The sequence below is a fragment of the Adiantum capillus-veneris genome, chromosome 9, assembly GCF_014529385.1.
Source record: "Adiantum capillus-veneris isolate H3 chromosome 9, ASM1452938v2, whole genome shotgun sequence".
Taxonomy (NCBI): Eukaryota; Viridiplantae; Streptophyta; class Polypodiopsida; order Polypodiales; family Pteridaceae; genus Adiantum; species Adiantum capillus-veneris.
The window spans coordinates 119,462,669-119,483,330 of NC_140939.1; positions in this window are offsets into that span (position 1 = coordinate 119,462,669).

Sequence of the window (20,662 nt, forward strand, 5' to 3'; positions counted from 1 at the left end):
CGTGTACCACTCCTGGCACCTCTCGCAATCACTAGCGAACCCAAATGCATCACAAAATCTCGCTCTCGTAGCGAAATCTGACATCCACAATCTCTAAGCTGACCAATCGAGATCAAACTCACTGTCAAATCTGGTACATAGCGCACATGTCGTAACAAGTAAGATGCACCACTCGGTAATGACAGTCTCACATCTCCTGCACCTGCTATCGCATGCACCGATCCATCGGTCAAACGTACACTGCCAAGCATCCCGCTAGAATAGCTACAAAACCATGCACGATGTGGCGTGACATGAAACATAGCATCTGCGTCTAGCAACCACTGCGAAGGGAGTGCACTATCCACATGTATAGCATCTCGTGCATAGCTCGAGGTAAAAGTGACATCCCCGTCACTAGTATACTCCGACACTACATGTGCCTCAACTGTCAAAGCAACTGAGTCCATGGCATCACTACATACATCTCTGAGACTGCCATGTCTCCTACGATGTCGCATACGACGAAAACAGCGCCGTCTAACGTGTCCAGAATGACCACAATACCAACATGTTACCTGTCGGCGTGCTCGTGAATGTACATGTCTCACACGAGTCCGTGATGACTCAGATCTATCATACATATCATGCAATCTGTGCCAAAGTGCTCTCGAAGTAGTCTCATACATAACAAGAGCATATACAGATTCCGCAAGGTGCAAAGAGAGCGTAGATAGTGCCATCTCCTCTAGCTCCTGCCACTGATCGTCAGACATGTTTGAAGGTCTACCTGCATCACCACTCAATGGTCGATGCAACCCTCGCTGTGTCAATGCATCAAGCATACACTCTCTCCATGCCGCAAAGTCTGACCCATCAAACACGCGCATCTGTGAGAGGTCACAATCTGATCGATCACCTGTCTCTGCCATGAGCACAATGTAGCAAACTAGAAAGAAAAACAACCTCACCAACAACACCTGGAAACTGTCTACCAATATGGCCAGAAACACAATGTAAAACCTGTGAGACACACTCCAAAATAGAGCTCCCGCAATGTCAATACAAGCCTCGCCTGCTCTAGTATCACACTGCAATCTGTGAGCTAATCACCAAGCCCACACTGTGCGGTATCGATGCATATACACGCACAAATCTCCCACCTGCAGAGAACACCGCACACAAATGCTGAGTGCAACCCGCAATCTCTACCTAGATCGCATAAATGATGCGCATAAAACTCCTGGGAAAATTTCGCCAGAGTTTCGTCAGTAAAACGGCCACAAAACTAGTAACCAAATTGACTGCACGCTCAAAACCATGAGCAACCAAAGCGCGTCAAATCACACTCCAAATGCATGCACCAATCTCCACATTTTGCATACATCATTGCAAACACCTGCAAATCTAGTACACAAATATCTGCTCTACCTGTGACTGCCAAAAAACATGCTCGAGGCATACATTGCCGAGCTCAAAATGCAATCACATTAGTCTCCCTGAGCATCAAACCACATAAGGCATACATCGTATCCTCCCACCTGTGAGGAAACTTGCAGCAAATATCACTCTCACATCTGAGAGCAAACCATGTGTGGAATCCTCGACACACAATAAACAACTGCTGCTGCAGAAAATTCAGCATTCAGAATTTTAAAATTCTGATATGACGAGCGCGTCCGGAGCATGCCAAAACCCCAAGGTAGACTCTTGGATCATATGTATCCGAGTCCGGGTGTGAAAGTTATGCCAAAAACAGTGTTTTTGGGACCCGAAAGTGCACAAATAAACTTGCTGCTGTACCTGCTGTAATTCAAAGCATAATTTCAGCAAATCGACATCACCATCGCGTCCGGAGCGTGCCAAAACCCTGACCTAGACTCCTGGATCATGTAGATCTGACTCTGTATGACGGAGCTACGCAAAAAACTGCGTTTTAGAGCCCGAAAATGGCAAAAACGAGCTGCACACAGTCTTGAACCTGCTCCTGCTCCACTCTGCGTGATGCAATGCCCTCTCAATGCAAGCTCCAACACAAGAGCTCTGCCACAACAGCATCCAAGCACTCGAATGTCAAGCTCTCCTCCGCCGAGCACTTCTCTAACGAGCTCCACTGAGCTCAAAAGCTCCTCTCACCAAGGAAGCCGCAACCGCCTCCTCGACCAAGCTTGACCACACCAAGCTCCTAAGCTCCAAAGACAATGCTCCTCAAGCTAAAATCGCTCTCCGTGAAACTCCGCGATCGAACTCCACCGTCGAGAGCGAGCGAGCTATCGCCTCGAAGCTCTCAAAGCCGTCGTGCTCTCCGCGGTCACCATAGCTCTGATACCAATTGAAGGGGATCGGGGAGCACCACAGACAGAGAGTGAGAGAGAGAGAGAGAAGGAGACACACAACACAGATATGGGTGGGGAGACTCAGAAGAGTGAGCAGCCCCCTATACACTTATGCTATGTATAAGGTATACAAGTCAGTGGGCGCCCAGACTCTGGGCGGCCGGGCAAGGCACAGACGCCTATACCCCAACAATATCCTCCTCGTGTCTAGCTGAGTCAGGTCTTGGTGGATGAGCCTAGTGATCTCGAACTGTGTAAGAGTTAGAGAGGAAGCATCCAATGAGTACTGGAAGGGGGGCAATCTGTCTATGCTGAACCCATGCGCCTGAAACCATGATGTCATCTTCCCATACTGGCATGCTGTACCTCCTTGCATGGCTAACTGTCGAGAGGACTCAAGTGCAAGGCGAGCATATTTATCTCTGGGAAGTTTCCACATGTGGTGTATGAAGGAGACGGATCTGGTGAGCGCCTCAACCACTGGGGTGGGGGGGGGGGGGGAACTAGATTTGCTTGGATAATGGCACGTGTGGTACTGAAGCTTTGGCTCTAATGAGCCGCGAGATCATAGAGACTAGTGGCTTCTCCATGTCCCCCCATCCATCAGTGCGACCTGTCCTCCTGTGATGATCCAATGAAGGTCCCCAAATCTCAGCTCCATAGAGCAATGCAGAAGCCACCAAAGTGTCAAAGAGCCAGAGCTTCGTCCGAGGCTCCTGAAACTGAACCTGAGAACACATCCTCTCCAATCTACCTAATGCTGCATGGCAATCTGGTCTCTTTTGCTCTCCTCAACGAAAATGCTGGTCCACTAAAGACCACTTCAAGGTAAGTGTAAGCATCTGTATACTCCATTGTCTCCTAGCCGTATGTGAATGCGGGAAGCACTGACCTCCTAATTCACTATGAGGTGGTATTAAATACCATGACCTTGGTTTTACCAAGGTTGACAGACAAACCACTTTCACAGGCAAACCTATGCAAAGCATCCAAGTGACGTTGCTCTCCTCCGGAGAGTCGGAGATCAACACAATATCATCAACATATAACAATAGTGGAATTTATGTCCCTGCCAGCTATGCACCTCTATCACCATCTCTCTCAATGTAGTCAGAAACCTCATCCACATACATACCAAATAGAGTAGGAGAGAGCGAGCAACCCTGCTTCACCCCAATAGTGGAGTGAACCGGTGTAGATAGACCCTTTGAGGTGACCCTTTGAGGTGACCCTTTGAGGTGTGTACGTGCCCCACTAATGACCTGTATAATGCCACAATCCCCCAAATGAGCTCTGTGGGTACTCCCATCTCGTGTAATCTGCGCATCAATCTAGCTCTGGGTACTATGTCAAATGCTTTGCGGAAGTCCACAAAGCTACAATAGATCCGTCTCCCATGTGATCTGCCCTCCTCAATGATGGCTTTGAGTGTCAAGATATGGTCAAGAGTAGAAAAACCTCTCCCGAACCGTGGCTACCCGGCTGCGCGTATCCCCTCTTTGCCCATCTACTCAGCTGCTGCTCAAGAATGGATGCGTACAATTGTGCCAATGTGTGTCCAATCATGATAGTACGATAATTCCCAGGCTCCGTACGGTCTCCTGACTTGAAGATAGGTACAATAGTAGATAGGATAGGCTCCAACTATTAGGCAAGCCCTCACACATGGCACGGTTAAACATAACTGCTAGAAGCTTTGCTAGTAGATCTTTGGCATGCATGAAGTGCTCAGCCACTAAGCCATCATGCTCAAATGCTCTCCCAATCCTCATCTTGTCAATGGCCTTCCTCACCATCTCAACGGTGAAAAAAGCACATGTGTGGGGGCATGGATCGGGGGGGTGGTGGTGGTGTGGGTGGGTTGGGGTTTGGGAAGGGGCGGCTATCCAGGAACTGTGTACATAGATGACACGTATTGGCCCTAGGCCTTTGTAGAGGTAATGGTAGGGGGTGAGGAGTGCTCATGAAAGAGCCGCCATGCCTCAAGCGAGTCTTGACTCAAGAATAGTTGGTATAGATCCTGCTCTAGGCAAACCAAAAATGCCCTCTTCTTCCGCCACACTAGGCGTCGGAAGTCAATCTGTGGTGACTGTTTGTGAGTGATGTCCCCCAAAAGCACCTCCGTATGAAGTCTAGCTCTAGTCTCGCGGCATTCCTCATCATACCAGTTGTTCTGGGGCATGCTCCCAGAACGACATTTCTACTCAGGTTGGGTATGTGGGTATGCCTCTGCTCTGCTGCATCATGTAATGTTTGTGTCAGTATAGTAGTAAGCTCCTCCAGTGGTCGCCCTGGCTCTTATGTACACAGGCGTCTGTAGATCCCATCTATGTACACAGGCGTCTGTAGATCCCATCTATGTATACAAAGTCTGTCTTCTGTGTGAAGGTGTAGCGAGTAGGGGGCTGTTGCCTGTGGCCTTTGTGCTACCACTAAACTAGAAAGAGATGGTCAACGACAAAAGAGCATGATCCACTGCCACACCAAAAGATCTGGGTCCAACCATGAGATCCTTGGATACTAGAGATGAGACTCGGCTGTGCCATGACATAATCCAATAAGTGCTGGCTCCATGTCTGTGTGGAAAGCATGTAAAACCCCCCACCTCGGGAAATCTCTATAGGCCATTCAAGATGACCAATCCATGTGCAGTCCCATGTCTATCAAGTGACGTCCATACTCAATATGTTCCCCATCCTGTGATAGTCTGGATAGGCCCGTCTCTGCCATATCCAACTCTCTCAGCATCTCCTCTGAGGTATCATAAAAATTTTTCTGATGATGGGCAGTCCTAGCATTGAGTTCCCCTAGAATGATGATGTTCCCATCTCTAGAGAACTCCCATATGTCAATCATCCAAAATAGAAAAGGGGGACTGTCCTCTGGGTGGTGCATACATTGACGTACTAGGGGGAAAGTAGCAAATGGAAATGTAAAGATATTTGCCTGTCTCTGCTCTTAATCTCACCCACACGTACCTAGCTTTCTCATCCCTACGAGCTATATGTATCAATGGCTGCAACTCCTCCCTGAATAACACTGCCACTCCTCCCGAGCCCCGCCCCCTATGCTTTGATCGTGTCTCCTGTCTACAGGCTGTCTCCCATCTGCATCCATTAATGTGAGGCATAGACTGCCCAGGGGCCTGATGTGTCTCAGAATAGAATACGATGTCTCTTCCCGTAAAACTATCCTCAAAAGCACCCACATCAAGGCACATAGATCCATTACAATTCCAAGTCGCAACTTTGAGTGTGGTCCAATAGGCCTCACACCGACCTTGCTCTCATTTTTCTTGCTGCCCACTCTCCAAGCTCTTGAGTGCATCGGCTCATGAACCCCCATCAAAGCCATGAGTTCTTTTACCTCTTCGTCCACTTATCTTTGTCTTTAAGGTCACAAATTCTCACATGTAGAGAGCACACACGCCTTCTTTGCTCCTCTTCTAATGTCAGGTTAATAATGGTGGGTGTGGACGTTGTTTCCTTGCTTTTCCCTTTATTGGCAACCTCAATCTATTTATTGGCCTACTTCCTCTTTGATCGTGTTGAGCTCCTCTATTACTGAAGGTTGCAATTCTCCTTCTTTAAGTGTACTTTGTGATCGTGCCTCGGCGAGCTCCCTCTTGAGTGACGCAATCTCTTTGTCTTGGGCCGTCACACGATCTCCTAGTGTAGTTATCTTGCTTTCTTGGGCCAACACGCGTTCTTCGAGCATTTTAATTGTGCCCAATAGGTTGTGGTTGATCTTGGTAATGGTTTCGATCATTCCTTCCTTGCACTTTTGAATTGCATCCTCTAAGAGGTCGGGCTTATCATTCTGTTTCTTCATGCTTGGTCGCCGAGGAAATTTGCGACGGTAGTAGGAGACCACACTATGTGCACCACATTATGCATACATGTTCTCCCACATTAAGCATAATGGCATACATTTGCATTTCTTGAAATTTCTGTAAATTAGAACAAAGTCCCACTTTTGTGCAATTGCAATTTCTTGTAAATTTCTAAATTGTGCGCTCTCTATTTTTTGCAATTTTTGTTTTCCTGTAGGGCTGAAAAAACTGTTTTGAAACTCTGTTTTCTCTGAGAACGTTAACTTGTACCTGTGAGAGGGGGGGGCGGGGGGGGGGGGGGGGGGGGGGGGGGGGGGGGGGGCGCATTGCTTGCAGGTTACGCGAGGGAGGGAGGTGCTGCAGGTTACGCTGGCGGGCGGGCTGCAGGTTATGAGAGGGGGGGGTGCTGCAGGTTATGCGAGGGAGGCGGGCTGCAGGTTGAGAGAGAGAGAGAGAGAGAGAGAGAGAGAGAGAGAGAGAGAGAGAGAGAGAGAGAGAGAGAGAGATGCAATTCATTATGGTAGGTAAGAGAGATTTATCGAAGAGAAAATCGTAATTTTCATGATTGAAAAAGATTATTGCATGATTCTCGTATGAGGGATTTTTCTATGGAACTTTAGGCATTTACGATTGACATATGCGGTGACACAGAGTTGCAAGTGTCCTCTTTAGGAATGCCATTTGGAATCTCGCATATGGCATAAGGGATGCATACATAGCTCATCATAGATACATGCTCCGAGTGGGAGCTCACACAAAGATGAGGCATAGGCCATAGTCCATCCCCTACAACCCTTCCCTGACTCGCGGACTGTGGCTAAGAGATGGTGAAGGCACTTTGTATGGATAATGTTTCCTTCAAACAAGGCAAACTAAAAGTACCAACTCAAGAATCATCTTGAAATTAAACCTAAAATAAATTAAGGGTTATCACATAGATTGTGTGCCTTTTATAGTAAATCATTATCATAAAGATGGTAGGTGTTGGTGTTGATCACGCCTCCTCCTTGTTCTAATTTTGCTACATTTTTCTCTCTTTAGTTTTTTCAATTATTGTTAGCATAATCTCCTCTCCTTGAACTTGTGTGTGCTCCTCCTTTGTGTTAGGTGTAGGGTTAATAAAAGAGAGTTGCTTTCATTATAATGACATGCTAATGCTCAATGAAAATTGACTAGAATGTACACACAAAATGAACTTGATTACTTGGTGGAAATGAGTACAAAAGGAGTGCTTATATAGCACTCGGGAGGTAGCATCTGATTACCTCATGCATGGCAACTTGGAACAACCAATTCTAAAATTTTCTTATTTAGGAGCTTTTATTCATGTCTATCTGATTTCTAAATGTGATATTATGCTTTAAAAATGCTCCACATAGAATAATCTTTGCCAAAGCCCATTTTGGCAATTGCCACTTAAGATACTCAAGGACATGCTCCATGGTGATCGTAAGACAAAGCGAACAAACCTCACAACCCTCCCCTTGGGGTTTACACTAGATTGACAGATTGAAGAGATAATATCCACATAGGATGACAATATTCACTAAGAATGACAAAACCTCCCCTTACACTAGAGAAGGCATAAATCTTCATAATTTTTTTTTCTTCATGAACGCCATAGTCTTTTATTGTTAGCTGCTCAACTAACAAAAGGACATCCTTCTTATTTTTACCCTCATTGATTGTGTTATTGAGAAATCCCATAAAAGTCCAAAGCCGTTGTATTATCATTGACTGTTAAAGAGTGCAAAGGGGCCGAGGGCTTCAAAATTTGTAACTAAATTCAGTCCCTAAGCCTTGTTATTGAGCCCAAATAGCTAGGAATCCATTCGTTAAACCTTGGCTAAGGTATAAAAGCCAACTTTTGTAATTTTGAACCTGAATTTTGGATAATGAAAGTGAGCGTACATTGCAGATGAGAGCTCTGTGTTACTTTCAATTGCTCGTGTCTCCTTGTGCGGTGTTGCATTTTTGTGGATCCGAGCATACCAACACGCTCATAGATGAAAGCTCTCTCTTTCTATGTAAGTTTCGCGCGATGAAGTTGTGCTTTTAGGCGTGTTCGTCTACGAGCTAGTTTCATTCCTTATGCACAATATACGCTCTAAACTGATTTTTGACCATAGGGATAGATAGAGAACATCCTAAGGAAGCTATAGAGTGCTTCGAAGGTCGCAACCGACCTGCCCAAAACAGGCTCTTTATCTTAGGCACGATTTTGTTTGAGTGTCAGAAATGACATTTGAGCACATGGGGATGCCGAGGATACTTTGCACATTTTAGGTAGTAAGTTTCATTGCAGTTTGAGCATCATAGCTATACAAAATCATTCCGTAAAGCTTATGGTAAGAAAAGTTGCTTCTAATGTTTGGCACACATCTAAGACTGATTTAGGCAAGAGCACATAAGACTTGGGGTTTTCGAGAGATTAGCCATCTCTTATAGGCTCCATGCACTAGTTCGGTCAGTTACTTCCCACAGATTGACATTTTATGTCTGTGGTTTTCGCTTTGCTAGCATCGATATGGTGGGGCTTGGAAACCAACCACCATTTTAGCGCCGTTGTTGGGGACGAGGCAACCTAGACTAGGGAAAAACCCAAAGCATTCACTTGAAATTCCATTACTTCCTCTAGTATCGACTAGAGTAACACATTTTTTGACTTTATCACGGGTGAGAGGTGCTTGAGAGTAGGGATTCTTGATAAGGACCTCGGGAGCTTTAGTTAGTAGTACGGATTAGGTTGAGGATCCTTGAGACTAGCTAGTGGTCGGTAAGGGTGTCATCTAAGTAGAAAGTAGAGATTTGAGATTGAAAGTTTAAATTTTCACTTTCTGCACTCTTTTTCATGTTCAATTGGAGTAGGGTAAGTAGGAAACCATCAGGATTGCATCTGAACCAAGGTGCATTGAAGAAAACAAAAAAAATTACCAAGTCTATCTTAGGTACGTCGAACATAGACTGGGGACTTCTGGGACTGATATTGACAAACTGAACTTGGAGGGTGGTAGACCAACTTGAGTAGTTCACTCCCTTTGAATTTAAAAAAAATTGGATCACTAAAAGGCTTGATCAAGCCCAAATCTGAAAAAAACCTCCAACTTCAGAAAAAATAACAAGAAAAAGTTAATTCTGTCTAAAACTTGAAACTAGGGTGTGGGTAAATCCTAAAACTTGTGGAAAAATCAATTTGTGAAATAAAACTTGAAAAATATTAAAATCTGGTAGACTTTTATCTTAGGCGCGCTGAAGATAGAATTCCATCTAGAGAGGGTATTTTACCAAACTTTCAACTCACAGGGTTTCATTAGACCATTATACAGCTCTTGAGCAAGTTTGACCAAGTTTGGAGCTTTGCAAGGATAAAAACACCAAGAAAATTGGAAACCTTGGTCACAAGATAAAAAAGGGTGACAAAACACCGGTTAATTATTCAAACTTTGTAAAACTCATTATACAACCTTGAAATCACCTATAGAAACCTACACCAGTCACATTGGGCAAAAAAATGCTGAAATAGAGAAGATTTATCTTAGGCGCACCGAAGATAAATCCCTCACAAGAGGGTCATTTGGTGAAATTGACGCACAGATTATCCTTGTCATGCTGTGTAGACCCCATCCATATGATAAAAGTTGAATTTACCTCCATGGATAGGTCCAGCCACCTTAGACGCGCCTAAGATAACATGAGCAAAATTTCAGAGCTGGGCCATATTGGGTGTGTCCAGTGCTTGGAGAAAGGGATTGTTAGATAATTTGTGACTTCAAATCGACAAATTGTGGAATCATATAGGGTTTGAAGTGCTGGTGTGCAGGGAATTACGACTTTACAAAAAAGGGCGAGACAAGGAGCGAAAGCAATGTGTCTAAAACCAAGGACAACTTTCCAAGTTTGAAGTATCTATTCAATTAAGTTAGGTGAGACCATATATGAACTTAAGAACTGGTAGAGTTTTGGGAAACTTGGGTACCTTCGGGGAGAATAGGAGCAGAGCATCCACAGAAGACAGTGTAAACCAAGGGAGACCATTAGAAACTATTGCGGAAGAAAAGAAAAACACTTATTCCGAATCAAGCTTCAAGATGTTGTCGGTCGGTTGCCAAGCCTCACCATATCGATGCTAGCAAAGCAAGAGATGTGCTCTATCTATTCCAAAGGTCAAAAACTAATTTTGATGCGTGTATTGTGCATAGGAAACGAGAACATCTCGTAGACGAGCACAACTAAAAACACACTTTTATCAACGAGAAACTTAGGTCAAATGAAAGAGCTTTCACCTGCTGCGAACGCGTTGGAATGCTCGGAATAGCAATGCAACACTGTACAAGAGACACACAAAGAGTTGAAGAAAAAGTAGACTCACATTAAGCTTTTGCAGCGTACGCTCACTTCATTATCCAAAAAACTTAGGCCAATAGTTACAAAAATTGGCTTTTATACCTTAGCCAAGGTTCAAAAAATGGATTCCTAACTATTTGGGCTCCATAACAAGGCTTAAGAACTACATAAAGTGACAAACTTGGAAGCTCTTGGCCCCTTTAGACTCATTGGCAATCAATAATATTACAACAGCTTTGAACTTTGAGGGATTTCTCATTAATACAATGGGGTTTAATACAATCACTTGGGATAAAAAATGAGAGTGGTGTCCCTTTTATGCTCTTTTTCTAGCTTTGTTAGATGAGAAATTAACATCCCCCCCCTCCTTGCCTGTGTTGTCCGCGACACAACTACTTAGGGTGCTCAGTAGTGGTTGAGCTTCCTCGCTTCAATCCTTTTTGCATGCTGCTCGAGACCTTGTTGGTACTTGATGTGGAGTTCTTTGTCCTCTATAGACATGAAATGCATTGTGATTTTGTTCCTTTGCTCGACTATTGAGCAGCTAACAAACCTTGCTCTCAAGTTGGTGATGACGGGGCCAAAATTTTTGGATCTGTAAGTGAAGAAGCCCGTATAGAATGCCTCTTTGAAATTTGCATGTAATAGGATGGCAAAAACATCACCCGAGCATAGAAGCCATGGAGCACTTCCTTTGAAGGTTGGCCAGATAGATCATACCACAATATCTTCTTACCTTCAAGAAATGACATCCATGCTGCATCTGTTTGCTCTGCACAGTGGAAAGTCTGTAAGTAGGCTAGGAGCATTTTAGAAATCTTAACCAGCATGATGCATGCCAAGTCTTGAATCCCTCTGAATAGTTGAATGGTCGAGGATAGTGTATCCACCATATACGTCTCTGTGGGTGAGTTATTCTGGGGTGGTGGGAACCTAGGGTAGTTGGGCTAGGTGGGTCTCTTTTGCTGGATAATTGAATGTTGCTGCCAGCTTCTAACTCTCCGTATCGGGCACTACACAGGATCTTGTTTGATATTTGATGGCACATTTGTATACAAGATGAGATACTTGGGGTGCCGGTTTAGCCACATCTCACGCCATTTTTGATAAGGCATTATTGGGTTGGCCTGGAAGTCCTTGAGCAATTTGTCCTTTATTTGGAGCACTTCACACATTATGAGTGGGAAGGGGAGAGCCTGCTGATGCCATGCTTCATTGATGTTGGCCGGTGTGAGAAGGTTGACATTGATTGAGTGCAGGATCCGCTCTTCCCATTGCATTGCTTCTTTCTTGATGGTCTCTGTTTTTCTTCCTTTTGCTTCTTCAATGCCGCTTCCTCTTTGGAGGTTAGGCTTTTTGGTTGAGCTGAGGGTCTAGCTTCTTTGTGAGGAATCTCTAGCTCTTGGAGATTGACTTCTTGAGTGGTATCTGCTTCAAAGTCCATGAACTAGGGAATCTTTATCTCTCATTGTAGGCTCGTCCTTCTCCTGATGTTGTCACATGTGCCTTGGGAACCTCTTCTGCTTTGCTCAACTCATCTTTGAGTTGCTCAATTTCTTTTTGGTATCCCTCCTCTCGCATCATAGAACTAAGGGAGAGTTCCCTTCTTTGCATTTGCTCTAGCTTTAGCTCCATTTTGAGGTCTTGAATTTTCCGTTCCACAGCTATATATGCCTCATATGTTCCATGTAGTGTGGCCATTGTAAGGTTGTCCTTGAGATGATTTAGCAATGTGTTTTGCTCTTGACAACGAGCTTCTGATTGTGCCAACTGGGTATTTTCAATATTTACCTGGATTTGGTTGTATTATGGAAGTTGACTCTTGTAAAGAGGTGTTTGCTTTGTTAAAGTGTTGCTCTTGCTATTGATTCTTTGTTTGGAGAGCTTCCAAGTCCAATGCGCACTTTGCAGTTAATTTGGCCAGTTACATTTCTTTGAATTCCATATGGCTTCTTTCTATGCCTCATTACAAGTGTTTGCCATGTCGAGCCTATCATTTGAGTGCCGTAGTCGTTGATACAAATTGTGGAGCTGTTGGTGACGAGCATAGATCTTGTCTCTCATTTTGTCCACCACATCATACGCATACTGGCCATATTCATCTATGTCCTCAAAACTTTCCAGGTTCCTTGAGTGGCTAGCTTCATGTTGATCCGCTAATGTGTCAAGTGCCTCAGTTGTGAGTGGTTCATCCAAATGATTTGTTTGTTTGTCCGGAGTCTCTGTTGGGAGGGCTTCGTCTGGCTTATCCACTTGCTCCTTTTTAGACTCCTTGGGGTGGTTCGATCTGTGTTCCTATATTTCCAACATTTGGAGTACCTTCCTCTAGTTGTGGTTGCTCTCTTGGAGGAGTGAAGTGTGGAACCCCTTCTTCAGTGCTTGCTTGTTCTATTGGTGAGTCCTCTCTAGGCGGTGTATTCTCTTTTTCTTATGCCTTGACCTGCTCTCGTTGACGTTCTTCTTATTGATGGAGATGTTCTAAACCCACCATAGCATCGTCTTCCATATTGTATGTTTTGTTTGAAATTTGAACCTCTTTGGGATGGTTTACATTACTCCTCAAAGTCCCCTTTAAGTCCGCTCTCAAACTCAAATGCTACCGTCTCTCTCTCTCTCTCTCTCTCTCTCTCTCTCTCTCTCTCTCTACTCTTGCTACTTTTTGGGCTGGTTCCTCTTCTGGTGCTGCAGGTCTTGGCCGCTTTTGTGCTCTTCATCCTCTACTTTAGCTTTTCCTTTTTCTCTCTTCTTCCTTTCAAAATGAGTGTCCTCCTCCTCCTTTTCTTCTTCCTCTTTGTCGCTTTCAACGGCCTTTGCTGTGGTAGCGGTTTCTCGGCTTGGGACATTGACTAATCTTGGCCTTAGTCTTATTGCCTATGGTGGGCTTTGGTGTGTACTTATTACTCATCATCATTCTTGTTTAATAGCCATAAATTCTACTTGGAGCCAGGTGCTAGATGCTTTGTCTGGTCGATAGCATGATAGGCTATCCGTGATAGTACTTTTGGAGCCCCCAAGAAAGTGATGTTCTCTGTCTTTTTCACATGGGTGAGAGTTGTGTAAGCATATTGGGCATGGCCTACTTTAGTCATTCCCTCTTTCTTTGATGCTTGAGTGAATGTGGAAGCCACGACATGATTTTGAAGTGTGTATCTGGGAGGTCGATTTGCAGTGAAATGAAAGTGCTAGTGATAGAGCCTAAGTGCCCACTCTATCTCTTTTTCTTTAGGTTAGAGAATGAAGTTGATCTATTGGTGAAGATGCCGGTTTGGGAAGCTGTCGGTCTCTCATTGGTTTTCCACCTTTTTGCAGCTTAAGGGCATATGCAACCTGGCATACTGTGATGTTTACTTCTATCAAGGAGTCATTCAAATCTAAAATGGTTGCCCTCCCTTCTTTTGTGATGCTGTGAAAGAGCTCATAAGCCCTCTTGTAGTACACACCGCAGGGCTCTAGCTCTATGTAGTCTTTGAGGCCAATTTTCTCCCAAAGTGGCTTGACTGCCTCTTCTTTGGCAAGGCCTTGAGCTTCCTTTGGCAACATTCGGACTTCCACTCATGATCCTTATGCGCTTTTCAAGGTGCCATGGTAGACAATGACATGCTGACTCTCTAGATACTCCTTTGCAAGCCATGTGACATTTGCTTCTTTTAGTGAGTCTTCCTCTATTTGATATGTTGGAAGCTCTACCAATTTTCCCTTCATGTTCTTCTTCTTTGGAGCCCCTGAATTAGATGAGAGTGAACATGATAGATTATCATCAGATTTTTTAGTCAGACCAATTCCAGCAAGTCCCAACCAAGTAGAAAAACTAACAAGGAAAAAAAAGAGCACTAAAAATCACAATTCTGGCAAACTTTATCTTAGGCATGTCTGAGATGAAGATGGGTGTAAGTGCATGAAAAAATTGGTGCCATATTGAATGCACAGGAACTGTATGAGTTGCAGGTGATATGAAATTTTTTTGATAGCTTTTGGACACTTGTGGTGAGAGTTATGGACAAATTCGTGTCCGCTTTATCGCTTTCAGAGCTTTTAGTGAATGATGGAGTTATGCTATGCCAAACTTGAAGAAACTTGTCAAGGTGCTTTATTTGACCCCTATAAACATTTTCGTGTCCCTAAGTGGCAAGTCAGGTCCTCCTTTTATCATTTCTATCTTAAGTGTACCTAACAAAGATATGGCTAATTTTGGGCCAATTTGTGCTCCTAGCAACTTGATTGGTTGTGGAGTGTTGATTCTTGGAGTCTAATGAAGTTTGGCCTCACTTGACATGCTACAAGTTAGTTATGGCCACTCTTAGTCTCTTTGGTGCGATAAAGTGCATTTGAAAGTATTTATGCATGAAAGAAGTGTACCGGTGTGATGTAGGCTTTGTGATGGGTAAGGGGATCATGCCAATGTGAAAATATGTGCAAAAAAATGCTTGCAACCTAGCAGATCATCTTTGGCATGCCTAAGATAAACTTTACATTTTATTGTCACTTAGGCCCTAAACTTGCCCCATCTAGCTTCTACCATGCTATTTATGAAGGTTGAAACCCTTGGTTGTGTATCTTGCACTTGGTGTTGTCCCTGATGGTTGACAGTCCTCTTTTGAGCTGAGCTTGACTTCGAGTCACTAATCACTAGCTGTGTGCCCACTGAAGGTTGATAAAAGTCCAATGTATTGTATAGGGTGCCCTCTTTGAGTTTGAGTTCAAAATGGATCAATATTTTGCACTGTGGTGCAAAATGTTGCTTTGTGGTGAGGATATGGTCATTTTGCCATGTACTAATGATTAGGAATCGAATGCACCCCTAATTCTCCACAATTCCCCAACATGATGGCCCCAAACCATATGTAAAATTTGGTCAAGATCTGGCCCCTTTATCTTCTCCGTGCCAAAGATACTAGGTCATTCTTTTGCATCTTTCAGCTTAGCAACGTGTTCCCCCACTAGTGATGAGCCCTTGGTTCATTTTTGGTGCAGTTTGGATGTTTGGTGTGACTGGTGTTAGTGTTTCTGATCCTGAAAGTTCCCAGATTGTCATGTGTTGCCGTGGCCCCCTACAACTCTTGTGGCTAGCAATGTGATAATCAAAATGCTTCTAGGCACAATTAGAAACTTACCCCTCATGGCTAGAGTGAGTAAGAGCTAGCAGGCGGTGCGTAGGAGAGCGTGGAAAGTTGCTGAAATCCACAACCCCCCCCGGAGCCCTCTCTCTAAATGCTAGAATGCAAATGAGAGGGAAAATGGCCTAAGGGACTATACATACCTGGAATTTTTTGACACCCACTATCCAATACCTACCCAATGAGCTCAGTAGGCCTCATAGTGTACTCCCGGATCAAATTTTTTTGAAAACTGACATCCATGGACCTTTCTGTCGCAATTTGTCCAGATGATTAGTGAGTCGAAGTGGCCGTCAAGTTTTTTGATCGAAATTGCCCCAATTTTTTTTTGGCTTTTCCATTGAGCTTCAAGATTTGGAGTTTGAAGTTGAAATCCAATTTTGACATTGTTGCTTATTTATTTTGGTTTTTATTGACTTTCATTAGCAAAAAATTGAAGAAAATCAATCAAACTATTAAAAAAAATTCTATTCTACACTCAAAAATACTAAAACACTTCTACTGTTATTATTTTGCCATATTTTTGTGGATTGCTCCATTTTCATCATGATTTTGGCCTGAAAACACACATGATAAGTAAAAACTGCTCTTTTTTTTGGCCTTTTGACATACATGTATGTATAATCTATACTCACAATTAGGGGTTATTATTTTGCGTTCTCCCATTCATCTCATTATTAGAGCATATTATCTAATTTTTTTCAAAAAAAATTACGCATTGACACACAATTACTTAAAAAACATTGCCCTTTTTCTCTTCCAGACTTATACGCTTGGGTCCACATTCCGAATGTCTTCCCCCCTCCTTGCTGAAGTCCTCCGGGGTGACTAAGTACTATCCAGGTTGTCCAGTGCATGGTTTAGAAAGTCGTGTCTATGCATGGCCCCGATTGGCCCTATAATGCTATTGATGTCAATGCATGTAAACACACTATGCTGTGCAAGAGGTGGGTCTTGAGTATTGCGATGTATCTTGTGATTGAACTCTCTTGAAGAGTAAATCCTGTAGCAAGTGAGCCCGTTCTTTTATTGTGTGATATACTATCCACTGTATGATGATTGAACGCCGTGGTCACAATTGTAGCGGAGGGTTTGACTTGCCCATTTGTACCTAATTGAGGTGGACTTCAGTTGTGGTGGAGTCTTTGGTACCCATACTTTGACTTGTTTGTCCGGGCATTTGGCCTTCTAATATTAGCTATATATTCCTTCTTTGGTTGCCATACCCATTTCATCTTTGGTAATTGTGATTTTTGTTGAGTACATAAATACGATGGGTTCACCTTAGGCTTGTTGGTGGTGTATAGCAATCTTTTAGGCACCCAGATTTGCTAAGGTCGATTGATGAGCTGACTTTTGGGTATCCAAATTTGCCTGGTTCCTTGCTTGATAGGTTGATGAGAAGAAGTCCTTAGTGAAGCAGTAGTTGTAAATTGTGGATGATGACTCATGCTTCTTTGATTGGAAATCACCGAGAGCTTCTTTCCATCCTTCTTTGATGTATGCAAATGGTATCTTTAGCTATCCTCCTTTAAGTATAAATTCCAAGATTTTGGCATCCCAATGTTGGATTGCTTTGTAGGTTCTCATCCAAGAAACACCTAATATTAGGTCTTCGTTCACATGTTCAGCCAATATACATATGAAAGTATGCGGGCAAGAGAATCCATGAACCATAACATTCAAGCCGATTTTCCCTAGAGTTGGAGTGACTCTTTTGTTGCAGCCCTTGACAATGGCTCGACAATACTCAAGTGGTTGAGTATTTGCTTTATGATACATAGAATATCTGACCACATTGATGCATGCTATTGTATCTGCTAAAGCCTTTACTTTGCAATCCTATTTGAGATTCACGAAGATTTGCATATCAAGACCATCCATCCACTCGTCAATCAGTCTCGACTTCATCTTCTGCTAGGGGTTTAATTTGGAGAGTATCAAGTGGTATAGCTTGAGGGACCAGTTCTTTTGCAGATTTTCATTTTAAAACTCGAATTCGCACTTCCTTTTGGGCCTCCTGAATCACATGCTATTGTTTAAGTTTTCTTTCCTTGGCCACATGCATACTTTGCAAAAGATTATTAGTTAAGGGAAGGTTATATTTGCGGAGTTGATATCCACTAATCCAATTTAATATAATTTCCCCATCTAGGGTGGCTAGTTGACTGCACCACTCGTTGAAACATCTTCAATGACAAAAGGACCATGCTCTTTTTTCTTGAACTTGGGTATATGTTGTTTCAACAAGTATACTAGGAATAAATCCCCTGGTTTGAAATATTTAGTCAACAATTGTGAGTCAAAAATTGTTTTTGTTTGTGTTTCTGTGCATATATATGGGCAATGGCTGCTAAACATTGTTCATCTAGTCGTTCTAAGTCTTCGAGTCGTTCTGACAACTCATGCTCGTTCCATTCCAACTCACTTATTGTGTCTCTGAGAGTGGGTAGTAAGAATTCCATTGGCAATATTGCATCCAGGCCATAGACCAAATTAAAAGGATTGTGTTCAAGGCTGTTTTGAATAAAACTCGATAAGCCACAAGGCACAATGAAGATGCATTTCCTAGTCTGTTCTGCCTGAACTAACAATTTTGGTTAGTACAGAGCTCATAATTTTGTTTGGATGTCCTGCTTGACCATTCGCTTGAGGATGATAGGGTGCAGATTTTTTATGGATTACCATAAACTCATCTAGTAGGTATTCTATCACCTCATTGAGGAATGTGATCCGCGGCCACTTATAAGCTCCAGGATGTCCATAATGAGTAAATATGCATTCGTACCGGAATGCAACAGTAGTTCTATCGTTCTTCTTGGTGCCTCGTGCCTTAGCCCATTTGGTCAAGTAATCCGTGGCCACAATAGTATATTTCATCCGAGTTTTGTATGCCGGTGGTTGTATTGGACCCACAAAGTCTATACTCCATTTAGCAAATGTGCGTGCTCCCATCATTGGTCGCAATGGCATACTATCAATTCTGGTTGAAAGTTTTGCTCATTGACATGCATCGCGCCATCGAGCAAATTCTTTCGCATCTGCAAACAAAGCTGGCCACCAAATGCATGCCATCAATATAGCTTTGGCTGTGGTTTCATGAGAGAAGTGACCCCCTGCTAGACTTGCGTGTGCCTATTCCAAGATAGGAAGATACTCCTATTCATTGGCACACAATTTGAGATTTTGATCTTTCCCTCATCGATAGAGCCGATTCCAAATCATTGTATAGTTGGCTTCCCAGTCCCTATTGCCCTTCTTCGCCTTTTACTCATGTTTTTCTAGAATATTCTGTTAGTCAGATATTCTACCAGGTCTCTACTCCACTGTGATGTCACTGAAATTTGAAATAACGTGGCATGGGGTATGAAGGCTCTATCTTTACATTGAGAGCAATCATTCACATAATGATGAGCATATCTCTTCATAAGAGGCCGATAAACTCCCAACCAAGTTAACTGTCATAAGGTTTGATCTTGTGCAAAATGTAGACCTACTACTGTGGTATGAGCTTGATTCAAGTAGGCTTCTTGTTCCTCAGGATTAATGCACAAGAGCAGGATTCCATCTTTGTTTTTGTGATACAACCTTCCACCCAACAATTGATATAGGGAGGATTTCTCAATCAATTGTGGTATAATAGGGATTGGTTTTTGGGAATCTACCTACAGTATGGTCATTAAGGACACAAGATCTTCTAACCATCTTGGAACCATTTCCACAAAGAACAGATATGCATCTGGTAAGTCATCATTTACCCCTTTAGGTGCTTCCTCGGTGGTGAGTCTTGACATATGATCTGCTCTTTGGTGTGTAGTGCCTTTTTTGACTATAACTGTGAAGTCAAATTTAAGTAAGACGATGAACGATCTTACTATCCTTTCTGTATTGCACGGTTTATTCACCAAATAGAGTAAGGCTTGATGGTCGACAAAAAAGACAAACTTGTTAGCTAGCAAGTAGTGTCGGAATTTCTTGACTGAATACACCATACCAAGACCTTCCCTTTCAATTGTTATAGTTCTTTTCCGCTAGGTTTAATTGTTGACTAGCATAGGAGATAGGAAAATCCATGGTTCCTTCTCTTGGTTGAGCTAAGATGCAGCCAATAGAAAAACTTGAAGCATCGACATGCACATGGAACACTATGTTCCAGTCTGGAGCTTTCAGTAATTGTGTTGTGGTCAAAGCTTGCCAAAGAGTTTGGAACGATTCCTCACGTTTTCAGTCCATTCAAAGTGAGTGATAAGTCTATAAATGGGCTTAGCAATTACCACATATGTCATAATAATCAATATCTAATTCTCCTAAATGATTTTCTCATGTTAAACTGATCATTTAATATGGGGAAGTGCCAGGGGAGAAAAAGCTAGGATATTGGTTAAGCTAGCAGACTGGCCACAATAGGGATCCAAAGGAGGAAAAATAGGGATCTAAAAGGGGGGCCATCTGCAAAAGAGCAATGTGCACCAATGGGCTTAAAAGACCCTAAGGTTCAACCCATAAGACTTCCAAAATGCTAAGGTTCCAAAATTCAAAGGTTCTGTCCAAAGGTCAAAAGCCTAGGGGAATTGGATGTTTTGTGTGTGTCCCAAAAGTCTTCAACCATCCCTACATAGGAGGGGACAAGCCCTAGAAGTAGGAGATAAGAGAGAAACTCACACACACACACACACACACACACACACACACACACACACACACACACACACACACACACACACACACACACACACACACACACACACACACACACACACACACACTCCCTTTACACAAAGGGAATGAGGGACACATGTCAGCTCCCTAGCCTAGATGCCCACAAGGTGTGCTCAATTCCTATTGGATGGCCTTGGAGGTGGACCAATGAGAATTAGGCTAGAGTAAATCTAGTTTAATTAATTTAAAAACACTTAATAAAAGAACCAATAAGAATTAAGCTCTCCAGAAGTCTATTGGACAGTCTCCCAAGGGGTCCAATGAGCATTCAACAGCCCAATTGCTTGCCTGATTCCTATTGGCCAGGAGGCAAAGTGGTCCAATGAGAGTTTAGTTGA